This window comes from Pseudophryne corroboree, chromosome 7 (genome assembly GCF_028390025.1).
Source record: "Pseudophryne corroboree isolate aPseCor3 chromosome 7, aPseCor3.hap2, whole genome shotgun sequence".
Classification (NCBI taxonomy): Eukaryota; Metazoa; Chordata; class Amphibia; order Anura; family Myobatrachidae; genus Pseudophryne; species Pseudophryne corroboree.
In genome coordinates this window covers 226,058,777-226,075,095 of record NC_086450.1, presented here as the reverse complement: position 1 = coordinate 226,075,095, position 16,319 = coordinate 226,058,777, and the positions used below count along the sequence as shown (strand labels likewise).

Genomic DNA, 16,319 nt, shown 5'->3' with positions numbered 1-16,319 from the left:
CCAACAGTTCATGTTTTCCAGGCCTCCTGGAGATCTGTAGAATGGTCAGTTAGGAATGAATGCAGCACATCTTAATTAGTAATGACTACACCTGTGCACCAGCTAGGTGGTCTGGAAAATGTGAACTGTTGGTAGATCGAGGACTGGTTTGGCCAGCCTGCTCTAAAGTGTCATCAGATTGAAGCTGTCCTCAAGGAAGCTAAGTTGTCTCCTTTTAACTTGCATACCGCACACCTCACAGGGTGAATTGGTTACACAAAATTATTCTAATATATAACACTATTAGGCGCTCTTTTGCACTTCATTTTCTACATATTTTACCCATCTACTGGGCATTAGCTGCCACCCATTGATCGATGGGGTGTGTTATAACATATATATAGTTGCACAAACAGCCCGGCACTCACTAGGATGAAATGCCCCGGTGCCCTCAGAAAAAATTGGATATGTGACGAAAGAAACTGCGGCACTCGGGGACTGCTGAAAAGTCACTGTATTAAATACAATAGAACATCCATGGATGTTCTATTGTATTTAATACAGTGACTTTTCAGCAGTCCCCGAGTGCCGCAGTTTCTTTCGAATATATATATATATATATCTTTGGCATTGTGATGGGATAAGATAATAGGAGTTTTTGTAGGCACTAAAACTAATAGCACTAGCTGAGCACAGAAATCAGTTTTGGGAAAGTGACAGAACTGGGTCTCAGATGTCACACCCAGTTACTGGACAACGATGCCAGCAACTAAGTGCACTATGATTACATGGGCTGAATACTGACCTCTCATGGGGATAGGCAGATAAATCGTCCTCATATAGCAATAATGTAATTTACTAAAACAGCAGGAAATAGATGGGAGGTAAAGGGAGAGGAGACAGATGTGGTTAACAGGATGGGGAAAAGAAAAGAACATGCTATCAAATGAAATCTGAAACCCTGCGATGGCACAAGTGCATGACCCAAACTATAAATCAATGAAGACATGACATTTCAGTCTGGACCCACATGACAATACAACCTCACACAAATAAACCTGCAAGTACTGTAACTCTGAAAGGCAGTGGTTCCCAAACTTTGTTGAATCCCATTACCTCAGAGTATCAACAATTTTTTCCATGGCACCCCTAGGACAAATGTTTTTTATTAAGAAATACAGAAAAAAAATATTGAAATTAAGAAAATAGTGTTTACCGGTCACACTTCGGTTCAGTTATGTGGTAATGGGCAGGCGTGCGCTTCTGTTTGTCCACATGTTTTATGATTGGCAGGTACCAGCACTGGTTTTGCCTATTGGTTTTGATATATAATTTGATTTAGTACTGGACACCAACTCATGGCACTCATGCAAGTACCCAGCTGTACCCAAGGGTTCCACAACACCCAGTTTGGGTAACACTACTGTAATGACTAGTAATTTCAGTATAGATAGTTCACATTTAATACCAAAATGCTGCGTATCATTTTAATAGTATTAAAGTAGACAAAGTGCACTGTATTATATCTTCAGTTCTTAGTGCAGAGGTTTCCAAATGCGGTCCTCAAGGCACCCTAACAGTCCAGGTTTTAAGTATACCCATCCTTGGTCACAGGTGACTTAAATAGTACAGATGTGTCCTCCTACATCTTGCCTCAATAAGCCATGTAGCGGGAGAGCTGACAGGTCCCATGCAACTCTGTTAACGTTGGGCATCTCTTATTGTGTCTTATTCGCAAAATGATGTGAATATAACGCTCAAGCAGACTCTGCTGATTAAAATGATATGGAGCATGCCTATATTCTATGTGCTTCTGCATATGAAATTGTACGTCACAGTGTTTCCTAGAAAACACTGACATAGCATTTTGCATGCACATACAGCTGCAGTCACACAAAGAATACAGGCATGCCGCATGTCATTTTAATCACCAGAATATGCTTATGCAGCGTATTCACACCATTGTTCAAAGAAGGCTCATTTGAATGAAAAAAGTTGCATGTAAAGACGCTCAGCACTATAGCATCACTCCACTACAAGGGCTGTTTAACGTGCAAGGAGGCTATATATAATTGGACACATCTGTACAGTACCTCAGTCAGTTCGATTTAACCATCTGTGCTGAGCCATGGATATCTTTAAAACCTGAACCATTAGGGTGCCTTGAGGGCTGCATTTGGGAACCTCTGTCTTAGTGAACTGAGGTTTTGTACACTGGCTCCTGGCAGAACTGGATATCACCACTGTGTGATAATGATATTACCATAGATCCACTAAATGCTATTTCAACATTTTGTTTAACATTTAAAATTTCCAACAGAAAACCAGACCAGTAGACCAAGGATGGAATAAGGGCTTAGAGTGGTCAGGCTTTCCCATAATTATATACATTAATATGTACAGTATTACCTCTACATGGACAACATCAGCATGGAGGAGTGGAGAAAAACTATTTGTTGTTTTTATTGAAAAGTACAATTGCTGCAAAGGACACTGGCCCTCATTCCGAGTTGTTCGCTCGCTAGCTGCTTTTAGCAGCAGTGCAAACGCTAAGCCGCCGCCCTCTGGGAGTGTATCTTAGTTTAGCAGAAGTGTGAACGAAAGGATCGCAGCGCTGCTACAAAAACAGATTGTGCAGTTTCAGAGTAGCTGCAGACCTACTCCTACCTTGCGATCACTTCAGACTATTTAGTTCCTGTTTTGACGTCACAAACACGCCCTGCGTTCGGCCAGACACTCCCCCGTTTCCTCAGCCACTCCTGCATTTTTATTTGGAACGCCTGCGTTTTTACACACACTCCCCGAAAACGGCCAGTTACCTCCCAGAAACACCCACTTCCTGTCATTCACTCAACGATCAGCAGTGTGACTGGAAAGCGTCGCTAGACCTTGTGTAAAACTACATCGGCTTTTGTGAAAGTACGTCGTGCGTGCGCAGTGCGCACCATACGCATGCGCAGAAATGCCATTTTTTGCCTGATTGCTGTGCTGCGAACAACGGCAGCTAGCGATCAACTCGGAATGACTCCCACTGTGCCAGAACCAGCAATAGTTGCTTGACAATTTCACAGTTAATGGGACAATTGCTTCTTGTTCAGAATTAGGATAGACATTACTCAAGTCACTCAATTATTTAGGCTCTGAAGCAATTTTTAAAAAAAGTATTATGAATGCAATGGGGATAAGAGCTGGCTTGCAAGGACCAGGGGGAATGAATAACAACTTTAGGACGGGGCTGGTGGAGGGGGAGGACCTGAAGTCAGAGCAATACCAACATACTGTATCTACTGTAACAGGTTACTATGGGAATTAATAGAAGCAGGAACCAGAGGTCTGCAAGTTCAGACTATCTTCTCCCGAAACATTTCAGTGAGTTTTACTTACAGTAAATATGATTATATCGCATCCCCATATTACACAGTACTGTACAGTGTAAATTCACAAATCACCTACAAGAATGCATGTGAAGGAAGCCAAAGCACTCCTAGGAAACCCACACAAACCTGATGAGAACACATGAACTCCATACAGCTAGTAGCGTCCTGACCAGAATTTAACCCATCACCCAGCACTGTGAGGCAGATATGCTGTGTGCCACCCAATTACCAAGGTGACAGCTACTGTAGAAATACATCCGGTATACAATTTTGCCTTTCAAAATTAAAATCTGCCCTCCTCCCTGATTAGGAGCAGGGTGCTAGAATGAATACTAGGTGACTGCGTAACAGAATAGAGCCAGCTCATCATATCAATGCATTGTACCGTCTGTATAGTCAGGAGTTTCAAAGTCACACTACGGGGTATATTCAATTAGGGTCGAAAACTGCTGTCTGTCGAAAAGACGTCAGTTTTCGACTTTTTAAGGTCGAATAGGGATTCAAGCTATTCAATCCCTGCAGTTTTTATTCGACAAGTCGTGGAATTCGACTTGTCGAATAGTACGTGAATCGGCGGTATAGCTGCCGATTCACATACTTTTGAGTGAAATGGGGCCAAATTCGACAGGATTTGGCCCCGTTTCCGACCATCTCAATCCGACATAAAAAATGTCGGACTGAGATGTGGGACCCAGAGGAGGAGAGGGGAGCGGGGAGACGGGGGACAGTCGCAGGCATACAGGGTAGAGCAGCGCTACAGCACAGCTCGGCAGCAGGATGTCTCACAGCCGCGCTGCTCATGGCAGCGTCCACCCGTCTCCAGCAAGTGAGGTCACGCTTGCTGGAGCCGGGTGGACACTACCGTGAGGTCAGGCGGCTGTGAGACATCCTTCTGCAGTGCTGCTGTAGCGCTGATCTCCCCCATCTGCCCGCGGCTGTCCCCACTGGTCTCCCCCCCTCATCTCAATTCGACTTTTTAAAAGTCGAATTGAGATGAGATTGAATAGGGGTTGTCGGATCCATTCCGACAAATGCATGTCAGAATGGATCCGACCCTAATTGAATATACCCCTATGCCCGGGTCACCCAGTCCTGTATTCAGTACTATTTTGCACAAGTCATAGACAGCCTCCTGTTACAAAACCTGGTCAACATAATTAATCAATTAATAAACAAAATTCAATTTATTCATGTGTTTTTGTTTTAATTAAATGTTATGTACAACAAAAATGACACAAATTGATTGACTTTACTTGAGTTAGGTATAAAATAGTTCCATGTGTATTTGGAAGCACGTGTATTAAGGTCACAGATTCTAAAACGACAGGTCTAACACGGCTGGGTCACAGAACAAAAGAACACATTACAAAAGAGATAGAGTTATAGGACAGACATTCATTCTTATGAGATTTACAACTACAGTATGTATCACAATTACACAACGTGTTTATTCAACACTTCACTCGATTTACTTCCTCAATTGTCGGCTAGATGAGCAAATAAATGTCAACCTGCAGAGAAACAAAAACACCAAACATGATGCACTTCTGTCATAATAAGACCCAGCATCTAGCAATGACTATGCGAGTTAAATACACTAAACAAAGATTAAACCAGATGACGACTTATAATTTAGACCTGGTTTAATCTTTGTTTAGTGGCCATCTTTTTTTCAGAACGGCGGCATGTGACATCATGCAGCTGCCCCGAAAACGGGTGTAGTACGGTATACCGGCGCCGGGAGCCCGACCGCCGGCATACAGACAGCGTGGCGAGCACAAATAAGCCCCTTGCGGGCACGGTGGCGCGCTATGCGCACCACGCTATTTTATTCTCCCTCCAGGGGGGTCGTGGACCTCCACGAGGGAGAAAAAGTGTTGGTATGTCGGCAGTCGGGATTCTGGCGCTGGTATACTGTGCGTCGGGATCCCAACAGTCGGCATACTGAAGACCACCCCCGAAAACATTTCCAGATTGCCTCAGTTTGCCCGGCCCTGCCCCCCAATGCTTCATCGTCGCCCCACGAATGCCCGTAGCTATCAATCACATTGCATCTTTCACGGATGCGGCTGCAATGTGTATGTCCACACACTGCCACCGGCAAACTGCGCTGAGTGTTGCAACATTGGTGAGGTCTGAATAACCCCTATGTGCGCTGCACATATCAGGAGCAAAGAAAATTAATAATGACCTTGCTATAAGTAAACTGCAACATTACAGAACAAGTATATCTAATTCATGTATTTATAAGGAATAGCACACACATACTGTAAATAAAGATCATTTTTATAGCGCAATTTCTCAAATAGGACTCAAAATATTTGTAGGCACTATATTTTGAGGCCATATACAGGGCGAATAAGTTACACAAATTTAAGGTAGTATCAAATACCATCCATACTAAGTTATAGTAGGCACTAAGGGCCTAATTCAGCATTCAGGGAAATTGCAGTTGTCTGCGAGTAGAAAGGCCCCACCCCGACAGGAAGAAAAAATGCCTTGTGCAAAATTGCAACTGCATCGCAGTTCGCTGTCCACTCGCAGATGCATACACAATTCCCCGAACATCGAAGAATCATTGCCGTCTGAGCAAATGTGAGTAGGTGTGAGGCTGCCACTAATCTGCGACTGAGATGGCCTGGAAGTGGTCTGCGCTGACATCAGACACCCTCCCCAAAACACCTGGGCACACCTGTGTTTTTTCTGGCACATCCAGAAAACGGCAGGCTTTCATGCAGAAATGCCTGCTTCCTGTCAGTCAAACAGCGGCTACATTGCAATTATGATCTGTACGCAATGTCTGTCGCTATTACCCCTAGCGTGCACGCAATGCAAACGCTAAGCATGCAAAGTTGTTCGATAATCGCTCAGTTTGCGATTTATCTGAATAGTGATCCATGCTGAATTAGGCCCTAAGTTTTTCCTTACAATGACGTCATAACATCAGAACTGAAACTTTATTCACGTGTCAGCATCCCTTATGTATTATCTCTCTCGAACAGATGCACATTTCAGTCACTGCTAGCACTAAGATACACGCCCAGTGACGTTATAACTCTGCCTTTGTAATGTATTTCTAACTCAAATTAAGCACATGGAAAAATCTTGTGTGAAAACAAAAAACATTTGTACCATGAGCCCACAGATATTTGTGACAGGAGATCTGGTCAGGATCCCGGCAGTCGAAATACTGGCGGAAGAATCCCGACACTACTCGGAATGCTGGTGCCAGCATCCCAACAAGGATCACAATCCCGGCACCAGAATCGCGACTACCAGGATCCTGAACGAGGATTTTCCGCAGGAGGGTTAGGGTTAGGCGCTGGGAAAGGGAGGATTAGGTTTAGGCTGCAGGAGGGTGGTGTTACGTTTAGGCACCCCTGGGGAGGGTTAGGCTGCAGGGGAGGGAGGGTTAGGTGTAGGCTGCAGCAGAGGCATCACCAGGTGCGGTGACACCTGGTGCGCACTCTGCACTGCTTCCCCCGTGCCTCAGGAGCTACCGCCTGAAAAAGGGGTGTGACCTAACAAAAAGGGGGCATGGCCTCACATGGGGTCTTCATTTCTTCACTCCGGTGGCCTGTCCAGCATCACCAGACATGCTGGTTGCCCCCGGAGACTGGGCTGAGTGCAGTGCTGGCTCTTCATGTGTGACAGGAGCCGAGTGCTGCAGGTGAATATCACACTGCAACACTCAGCTTCTGTCACTGCAGAAGCATCGGCAACTGGAATGTGATGCCACTATGCTGCAGGAAGGGAGTGTTAGAGTTAGGCACCACTGGGGAGGGTTCGAGGGGCATTGGGGGAAGGTAAGTATACTTACCTAGCCCCGTCAGTATTCTCACCATCGGGACATCGTGGTCGGTCTTCTGACCGCAGGCATATCACACCCAACCGTGCGACAGACCTTTATTTTGACAACACCTATTCCCATTTCAGTTCATCAACAAAGTTTAAAATGTTCATTCAGATAAATGGGAGTGCACTGTAAAAGCAATGAGGTTTGGATACCCAGCATATACCTTGGACATGATGACAACTTCCCATTGTCAGATGAAGGTTAAACAAAACCCAGATTAAGGGGGCCATTTATCATAGATCGCATATGCAATGCTATCTGGGCAGGATCCTACTGCCCAGGATCGCATTGCAATATGCGATCAATCAGCCTGATGCATTAATCAGCACCCGCAGGACAAGGGCTCCATAAGGGGCCCGTTCCTACAAGGTGCTGTGATGGCTTCCAGGGGTGCTGCGTATGCGCGGTCAGCCAGACCACACAAGTACAGAGGCCACTTCCGAAAGGGACTCTCTGCCGGACAGCTATGTAATGATTAGCTCATAGGCTACTATGGACTTCCGCCAATTTTAGATGTGGGGGTCAATATGTGGAATGCCTCACATTCTGGATATTGGTAAATCTGGCAGCAACTCATTCCCCAAAGCAATCTATGGGGATGTGGCTGATGGCGGCAATGGAGGGATCTGCTGCGGTCCCTCCTTCATACATTCAGGTGATACCTAATTTTTGCAGCTAACCCCCGAAGACGGTTGTTTCTGGGGAAATAGCCGCAAATATACAATCAGAAATGGGCCCCTAAAACATTTCAAAAGTACCTACATAACTGCATCACAGTCTACATACACAAAGCCCAGTTCAAATATCAGCGGGTATGTATTAAGGAAACAAGAGTTTGGTCTTTTGAGATCCTGTAATTGGAGAAACAGATCGGTGTAAGAATATTTTGTTTGATGATGGAGTAAAGAGACAAGGTGAAAATAGAGGCAACACTGACAAACGCAGTATGGGCAGCAATAAATTAGAAAATCAGATAATATATTCTCTGCATGAGTTTATATTTCACTATAAATTTCCTCAGTCAACAGATCAGTTTGCTTTACAGGAGGTAGGAAGCAGAACTTGTACTTTCACAATGCATTTGAAATACAACAGAAGTATGACACAATCTTGAGCAATATTCAGATAATTGGCAATTAACTTACATGTTAATGCATGAGCAGAGAACACGTCATAACCTTGGACATGTAATTTGTTGTTAACTACAATAACACGATGACTGGACCAAACGTCAGTTGTAGCCCAAAAGTTTCACAACCTAATCCTTCCCAGCCATCACATGCCACAAGTAGGTAACCTATAGCTTTCCAGCTGTGGTGGGACTACAAAGCCCAGAACAACTGTCAACCACAAACATTTTTTTTATTATTCATTTCTGTAATATCTGGAAAGCCACAGGCTGCCAGTATATGCATTATGCAACATTGCTAACTTGGAGGGACACAAAACGTAATAAACCAACTGCATTGTAAAACTAAGTTGTAACAAAAGAGCAGCTATTTTTTTAATACAGTATACAGAACACACCTTATTAGTGCACTGCTATAAACGAGGCTACGGAAGGGTTTTGTGCTGGTGTCATAACTGAATCCTGACTACCTGATTAGCTGCATTTCCAAATGAATGATCTTGTATCCACCATCCAGTGACATTACAGATTATCCTTGAAGAATTTTGTCACATGTTCTATAGCAGAAGGGGACAAGGAGTAGGGCACCCATAGGTCTAATTAAGAGCACCTTGGCTTCAGGTCATTAGAGACCCCTGATGTGCAGACCACATCTGGCAATCACCGGGTTATATGAGGATGATAAAAAGATCATGGATGATCCCAGTCAAGCTCCTTTCACTCCATTTTTACTATACTGTTCCACACTGGGGTTGTCTAGGTGCCAGTCATCTACCGGGTGCAAAGGCTTTACATGGAGCTGACAGTACTCACCAGATGTGTCCCCAAGCTGGCTGCCCTCACACCGGTCCCCTTACTTCATCGGGTGACATTACTGGTCCCAGAAAGCAGGGACTGCTCCTACCACCTCCCTCCCTTCTATGGGAGCCACTGCAATCTGTAATGCTTATGCTGTTTAGTGCTTACTTTCTACGCTAACCATTCTTTATATTGCAACAGCTGATGCTAAAAATAGATGCAGCCCGGGGGAGCCACTTTCACTTCACCACTACTGTATAAAAGTTTAAATGCACAATAACTGTTTTTCTTCCTTTTAAAGATACAAATAAATGTATTCTTTAGTTCTGCGACGAGTTGGACGCGTTGATACAATGAAACATGTGCTAAAAGGATTGAGTGGATAACTTGTCCCCTCTTGGATACAATGGACTCTGCCACAAGCTGTGCCTTCAGTACGTTACTTTTAAGGTGGAATGGAGAGGTTCCACAAGTTGAAGTCATTGCAAGTTAGAAAAATAGTTGTATATCATAGAAATAAGAACAACATTAACATTGCATAGAAAAACAAATATAGATTTTGTTTTTTTTAATACACAGATTAAATAATGAGGGTCTTTGTACGTAGACGTCCTTAAGAAAACCACTCCTTGTACAAGACTGGTTATCTGTCGTTCTTTGCCTGCCTGTGGCTATAATACGGATTATGAACTGGGTGCTTCCAGGTTATGTTATCTAGAGATGCCCAACCCTGCAATGCAACAATGCCTAGATTCCTACAAGAGCCATTTCTTATAGGTCAAACTGTGACTCAGCTCATCACATGCTATAATCCCAGAACTGCTAGGGAGCATCCTATATACTAAAATGCTGACTCTGCTCCTCACCACTCTGGGGAGAATTCAAGTGTTTTGCTTCATTTGGGCGTGCTCAGGTGCTGACATTACTGTAAAAATTACTAAATAAAATTAAATTGGGAGTTGGTAACATTAACTGTTTTAGATAGACATTATACCATTAACATTATATAATTAATGCTACTAATTTCAGTTTCACTTTGTAGCAACAAACTGGCAGAAGTAACCTAGAATCTCAGCACAGGGGGTAGGACGATAGAGCAGTGCAACAGGTCATACAGTAATCTATATAAAATTTCTACTAAGGGACAGAAATGCACCATCAAAGCAATAAGCATACCCGCCATTGACAAGCTGGCCCACAATGACCGCCTTAAGAAAGTTTCTCTCCATCCTGCTGTGGACAGTATCAGTTTGGGTTTTTCCTATTCCTTGTAAATTTCTAATTTAGAATTCTTGGGGGAGATATGAGGACAGTCCCACTTTTCTTTGTATAAGATCTGTATAAATTAATTGTTTCCACCAGAATATGCCTACCTGGCTTCTAAATGTGTATTCAGTGCCGTTTTAGCAGCAACTGTATGGGGCGCCCGCCGCTGCACTTTTCCCCTGTCCCTACTGCTCCTCCTCCCTGACATAGTACTACGCTCAGGGGGTGGAGTTTTGCGGAATGAATCGTTTGTTGTGTCGTGACGTCACAACACAACGTATCGTTTCTAGAAACTCCGCCCCCCCCCGCCCCCCAGGTGTAATATGACATGGAGGAGAGGAGAGCGGGGGAGCGTGCGGCTTCAGGAGCTGGCAGGTGGGAGCGGGAGTGAGAGAGCAGGCAGGCGAGCAGGAATCTATATACACACACACACACACACCACTGGCAACTAGCATTACATACCCCCTAGCAACTAGCATTACACACCCTTGGCAACTAGCATTAGACACCTCTGGCAACTAGCATTACACACCCCTGGCAACTAGCATTACACACCCCTGGCAACTAGTATTACACACACCTGGCAACTAGTATTACACACCCCTGGCAGTGAGCATTACCCCTGGCAATGAGTATGTCACCTGTCCCAAAGCATGAAACCCCTGGTAATGAGCATGGATCCCAGAATATGGTGGAAATTACTTTCTCTATCGTCCTAGTGGATGCTGGGGTTCCTGAAAGGACCATGGGGAATAGCGGCTCCGCAGGAGACAGGGCACAAAAAGTAAAGCTTTTTCCGATCAGGTGGTGTGCACTGGCTCCTCCCCCTATGACCCTCCTCCAGACTCCAGTTAGATTTTTGTGCCCGGCCGAGAAGGGTGCAATCTAGGTGGCTCTCCTAAAGAGCTGCTTAGAGAAAGTTTAGCTAGGTTTTTTATCTAAACAAGTGGCGTTACCCTCTCCTGAGACGGCCGCACTTAAAGATCCATCAGATAGGAGGATGGAAAATATCCAAAAAAGTATATACACACATGCAGGTGTTATACTACGACCAGCTGTAGCGACTGCCTGGATGGGCAGTGCGGGGGTAGTTTGGTCAGAATCCCTGATTGAAAATATTGATACCCTGGACAGGGACAATATTTTACTGTCGTTAGAACAAATAAAGGATGCATTTCTTTATATGCGTGATGCACAGAGGGATATATGCACACTGGCATCACGGGTAAGTGCTATGTCCATTTCGGCCAGAAGAGCTTTATGGACGCGACAGTGGACAGGCGATGCGGATTCAAAACGGCATATGGAAGTTTTGCCGTATAAAGGGGAGGAGTTATTTGGAGTCGGTCTATCAGATTTGGTGGCCACGGCTACAGCCGGGAAATCCACCTTTCTACCTCAAGTCACTCCCCAACAGAAAAAGGCACCGACTTTTCAACCGCAGCCCTTTCGTTCCTTTAAAAATAAGAGAGCAAAGGGCTATTCATATCTGCCACGAGGCAAAGGTCGAGGGAAGAGACAGCAACACGCAGCTCCTTCCCAGGATCAGAAGCCCTCCCCGGCTTCTACAAAAGCCTCAGCATGACGCTGGGGCTTCTCAAGCGGACTCGGGGACCGTGGGGGGTCGTCTCAAAAATTACAGCGCGCAGTGGGCTCACTCGCAAGTAGATCCCTGGATCCTGCAGATAATATCTCAGGGATACAGGTTGGAATTAGAGACAGATCCACCTCGCCGTTTCCTGAAGTCTGCTTTACCAACGTCCCCCTCCGAAAGGGAGACGGTGTTGGAAGCCATTCACAAGCTGTACTCTCAGCAGGTGATAGTCAAGGTACCTCTTCTGCAACAAGGGAAGGGGTATTATTCCACTCTTTTTGTGGTACCGAAGCCGGATGGCTCGGTAAGGCCTATTCTAAATCTGAAGTCCTTGAACCTGTACATAAAGAAGTTCAAGTTCAAAATGGAGTCACTCAGAGCAGTGATAGCGAACCTGGAAGAGGGGGACTTTATGGTATCCTTGGACATCAAGGATGCGTATCTCCACGTTCCAATTTACCCCTCACACCAGGGGTACCTCAGGTTCGTTGTACAAAACTGTCACTATCAGTTTCAGACGCTGCCGTTCGGATTGTCCACGGCACCTCGGATCTTTACAAAGGTAATGGCCGAGATGATGATTCTTCTTAGAAGAAAAGGCGTATTAATTATCCCATACTTGGACGATCTCCTAATAAGGGCGAGGTCCAGAGAACAGCTAGAGATGGGATTAGCACTGTCTCAGGAAGTGCTAAAACAGCACGGGTGGATTCTGAATATTCCAAAATCCCAGTTAATGCCGACAACTCGTCTGCTGTTCCTAGGGATGATTCTGGACACGGTTCAGAAAAAGGTTTTTCTCCCGGAGGAAAAAGCCAAGGAGTTATCCGAGCTTGTCAGGAACCTCCTAAAACCAGGAAAGGTGTCTGTACATCAATGCACAAGAGTCCTGGGAAAAATGGTGGCTTCTTACGAAGCAATTCCATTCGGCAGATTCCACGCAAGAATTTTCCAAAGGGATCTGTTGAACAAATGGTCAGGGTCGCATCTTCAGATGCACCTGCGGATAACCCTGTCTCCAAGGACAAGGGTGTCTCTTCTGTGGTGGTTGCAGAGTGCTCATCTATTGGAGGGCCGCAGATTCGGCATACAGGATTGGATCCTGGTGACCACGGACGCCAGCCTGAGAGGCTGGGGAGCAGTCACACAAGGAAGAAACTTCCAGGGAGTATGGACGAGCCTGGAAACGTCTCTTCACATAAACATTCTGGAACTAAGAGCAATATACAATGCTCTAAGCCAGGCAGAACCTCTGCTTCAGGGAAAACCGGTGTTGATCCAGTCGGACAACATCACGGCAGTCGCCCATGTGAACAGACAGGGCGGCACAAGAAGCAGGAGTGCAATGGCAGAAGCTGCAAGGATTCTTCGCTGGGCAGAGAATCATGTGATAGCACTGTCAGCAGTGTTCATCCCGGGAGTGGACAACTGGGAAGCAGACTTCCTCAGCAGACACGATCTTCACCCGGGAGAGTGGGGACTTCATCCAGAAGTCTTCCACATGCTGGTAACCCGTTGGGAAAGACCAATGGTGGACATGATGGCGTCTCGCCTCAACAAAAAACTGGACAGGTATTGCGCCAGGTCAAGAGATCCGCAGGCAATAGCTGTGGACGCGCTGGTAACGCCTTGGGTGTACCAGTCGGTGTATGTGTTTCCTCCTCTGCCTCTCATACCAAAAGTATTGAGAATTATACGGCAAAGAGGCGTAAGAACGATACTAGTGGTTCCGGATTGGCCAAGAAGGACTTGGTACCCGGAACTTCAAGAGATGATCACGGAAGATCCGTGGCCTCTACCTCTAAGGAGGGACTTGCTTCAGCAGGGTCCCTGTCTGTTTCAAGACTTACCGCGGCTGCGTTTGACGGCATGGCGGTTGAACGCCGGATCCTAAAGGAAAAAGGCATGCCGGAAGAAGTCATTCCTACTTTGATTAAAGCAAGGAAGGAAGTAACCGTGCAACATTATCACCGAATTTGGCGAAAATATGTTGCGTGGTGCGAAGATCGGAGTGCTCCGACGGAGGAATTTCAACTGGGTCGATTCCTACATTTCCTGCAATCAGGATTGTCAATGGGTCTCAAATTGGGATCTATTAAGGTTCAAATTTCGGCCCTGTCGATTTTCTTTCAAAAAGAATTGGCTTCAGTCCCTGAAGTCCAGACCTTTGTTAAGGGAGTGCTGCATATACAGCCTCCTGTGGTGCCTCCAGTGGCACCGTGGGATCTCAATGTGGTTTTGGATTTCCTAAAATCTCATTGGTTTGAACCACTAAAAAAGGTGGATTTGAAATATCTCACATGGAAAGTGACCATGCTTCTAGCCCTGGCTTCTGCCAGGAGAGTGTCAGAATTGGCAGCTTTATCTTACAAAAGCCCATATCTGATTTTCCATTCGGACAGGGCAGAACTGCGGACTCGTCCGCATTTTCTCCCTAAGGTGGTGTCAGCATTTCATCTGAACCAGCCTATTGTAGTGCCTGCGGCTACAAGTGACTTGGAGGACTCCAAGTTACTGGACGTTGTCAGAGCATTAAAAATATATATTGCAAGAACAGCTGGAGTCAGAAAATCTGACTCGTTGTTTATATTGTATGCACCCAACAAGATGGGTGCTCCGGCGTCTAAGCAGACGATTGCTCGTTGGATCTGTAGCACAATCCAACTTGCACATTCTGTGGCAGGCCTGCCACAGCCTAAATCTGTAAAGGCCCACTCCACAAGGAAGGTGGGCTCATCTTGGGCGGCTGCCCGAGGGGTCTCGGCATTACAACTTTGCCGAGCAGCTACGTGGTCAGGGGAGAACACGTTTGTAAAATTTTACAAATTTGATACTCTGGCTAAGGAGGACCTGGAGTTCTCTCATTCGGTGCTGCAGAGTCATCCGCACTCTCCCGCCCGTTTGGGAGCTTTGGTATAATCCCCATGGTCCTTTCAGGAACCCCAGCATCCACTAGGACGATAGAGAAAATAAGATTTTACTTACCGATAAATCTATTTCTCGGAGTCCGTAGTGGATGCTGGGCGCCCATCCCAAGTGCGGATTATCTGCATAAATTGTACATAGTTATTGTTAACTAATTCGGGTTATTGTTGAAGGAAGCCATCTTTCAGAGGCTCCGCTGTTATCATACTGTTAACTGGGTTTAGATCACAAGTTGTACGGTGTGATTGGTGTGGCTGGTATGAGTCTTACCCGGGATTCAAAATCCTCCCTTATTGTGTACGCTCGTCCGGGCACAGTACCTAACTGGAGTCTGGAGGAGGGTCATAGGGGGAGGAGCCAGTGCACACCACCTGATCGGAAAAAGCTTTACTTTTTGTGCCCTGTCTCCTGCGGAGCCGCTATTCCCCATGGTCCTTTCAGGAACCCCAGCATCCACTACGGACTCCGAGAAATAGATTTATCGGTAAGTAAAATCTTATTTTTTTCCCTATGGCTAATTTGCAGAATTTGCTATCCTTACTGAATTAGGGGGCCAATTCAGACCTGATCGTAGCAACAAATTTGTTGGCAGTTGGGCAAAACTATGTGCACTGCAGGTGTGGCAGATATAAAATGTGCAGAGAGAGCTAGATTTGGGTGGGTTATATTGTTTCTGTGCAGAGTAAATACTGGCTGCTTTATTTTTACACTGCAATTTAGATTTGAATACACCCCACCCAAATCTACTCTCTCTGTACATGTTATATCTGCCCCCCTGTAGTGCACATGGTTTTGCCCAACTGCTAACAAATTTGCTGCTACGATCAAGTCTGAATAACCCCATATATCAAGAATGCAAAGCATTCCTAATATTGGCCCTTGCAGCTACCACAATCTTTTTCATTGCGGAAGCCTATACTTCACGGGATGTAGTTTCGGCAGGGTTCCCAGAAACCCTCCGCTGGAAATGGCTGCTGTGCATGGCTGTCATATAGACAGTGTATACGCAGCGGCCCCGCACCACACTCATCACATCACAGGGACGGGCTCATACATACAGCCGATATGCTACCATTCTGCAATGCGATCCTCGGCCCTAATATCGCGCTGAGGTTGCATAGCAAATGCGATCATTGATAAATGGGCCCCTTAATGCATTAAGACTAATACCCCTTTCTCTGACGTCCTAGTGGATGCTGGGAACTCCGTAAGGACCATGGGGAATAGACGGGCTCCGCAGGAGACTGGGCACTCTAAAAGAAAGATTAGGTACTATCTGGTGTGCACTGGCTCCTCCCTCTATGCCCCTCCTCCAGGCCTCAGTTAGAATCTGTGCCCGGCCAGAGCTGGGTGCTCCTAGTGGGCTCTCCTGAGCTTGCTAGAAAGAAAGTATTT

At 45.7% G+C, this 16,319-nt stretch overlaps 1 protein-coding gene across 2 annotated transcripts in view; it reads right to left on the bottom strand.

The window, feature by feature from the left end:
* Positions 1-9,312, bottom strand: part of MRAS (muscle RAS oncogene homolog) — a 69,515-nt gene extending 60,203 nt beyond the window's left edge. For both annotated transcript variants that reach the window (XM_063933981.1, XM_063933982.1), the window contains exon 1: positions 9,155-9,312. The gene's annotated coding sequence lies outside the window, so the exon portion shown is untranslated. The remainder of the gene's footprint in view (positions 1-9,154) is intronic.
* Between the last annotated feature and the right edge of the window lie 7,007 nt (positions 9,313-16,319).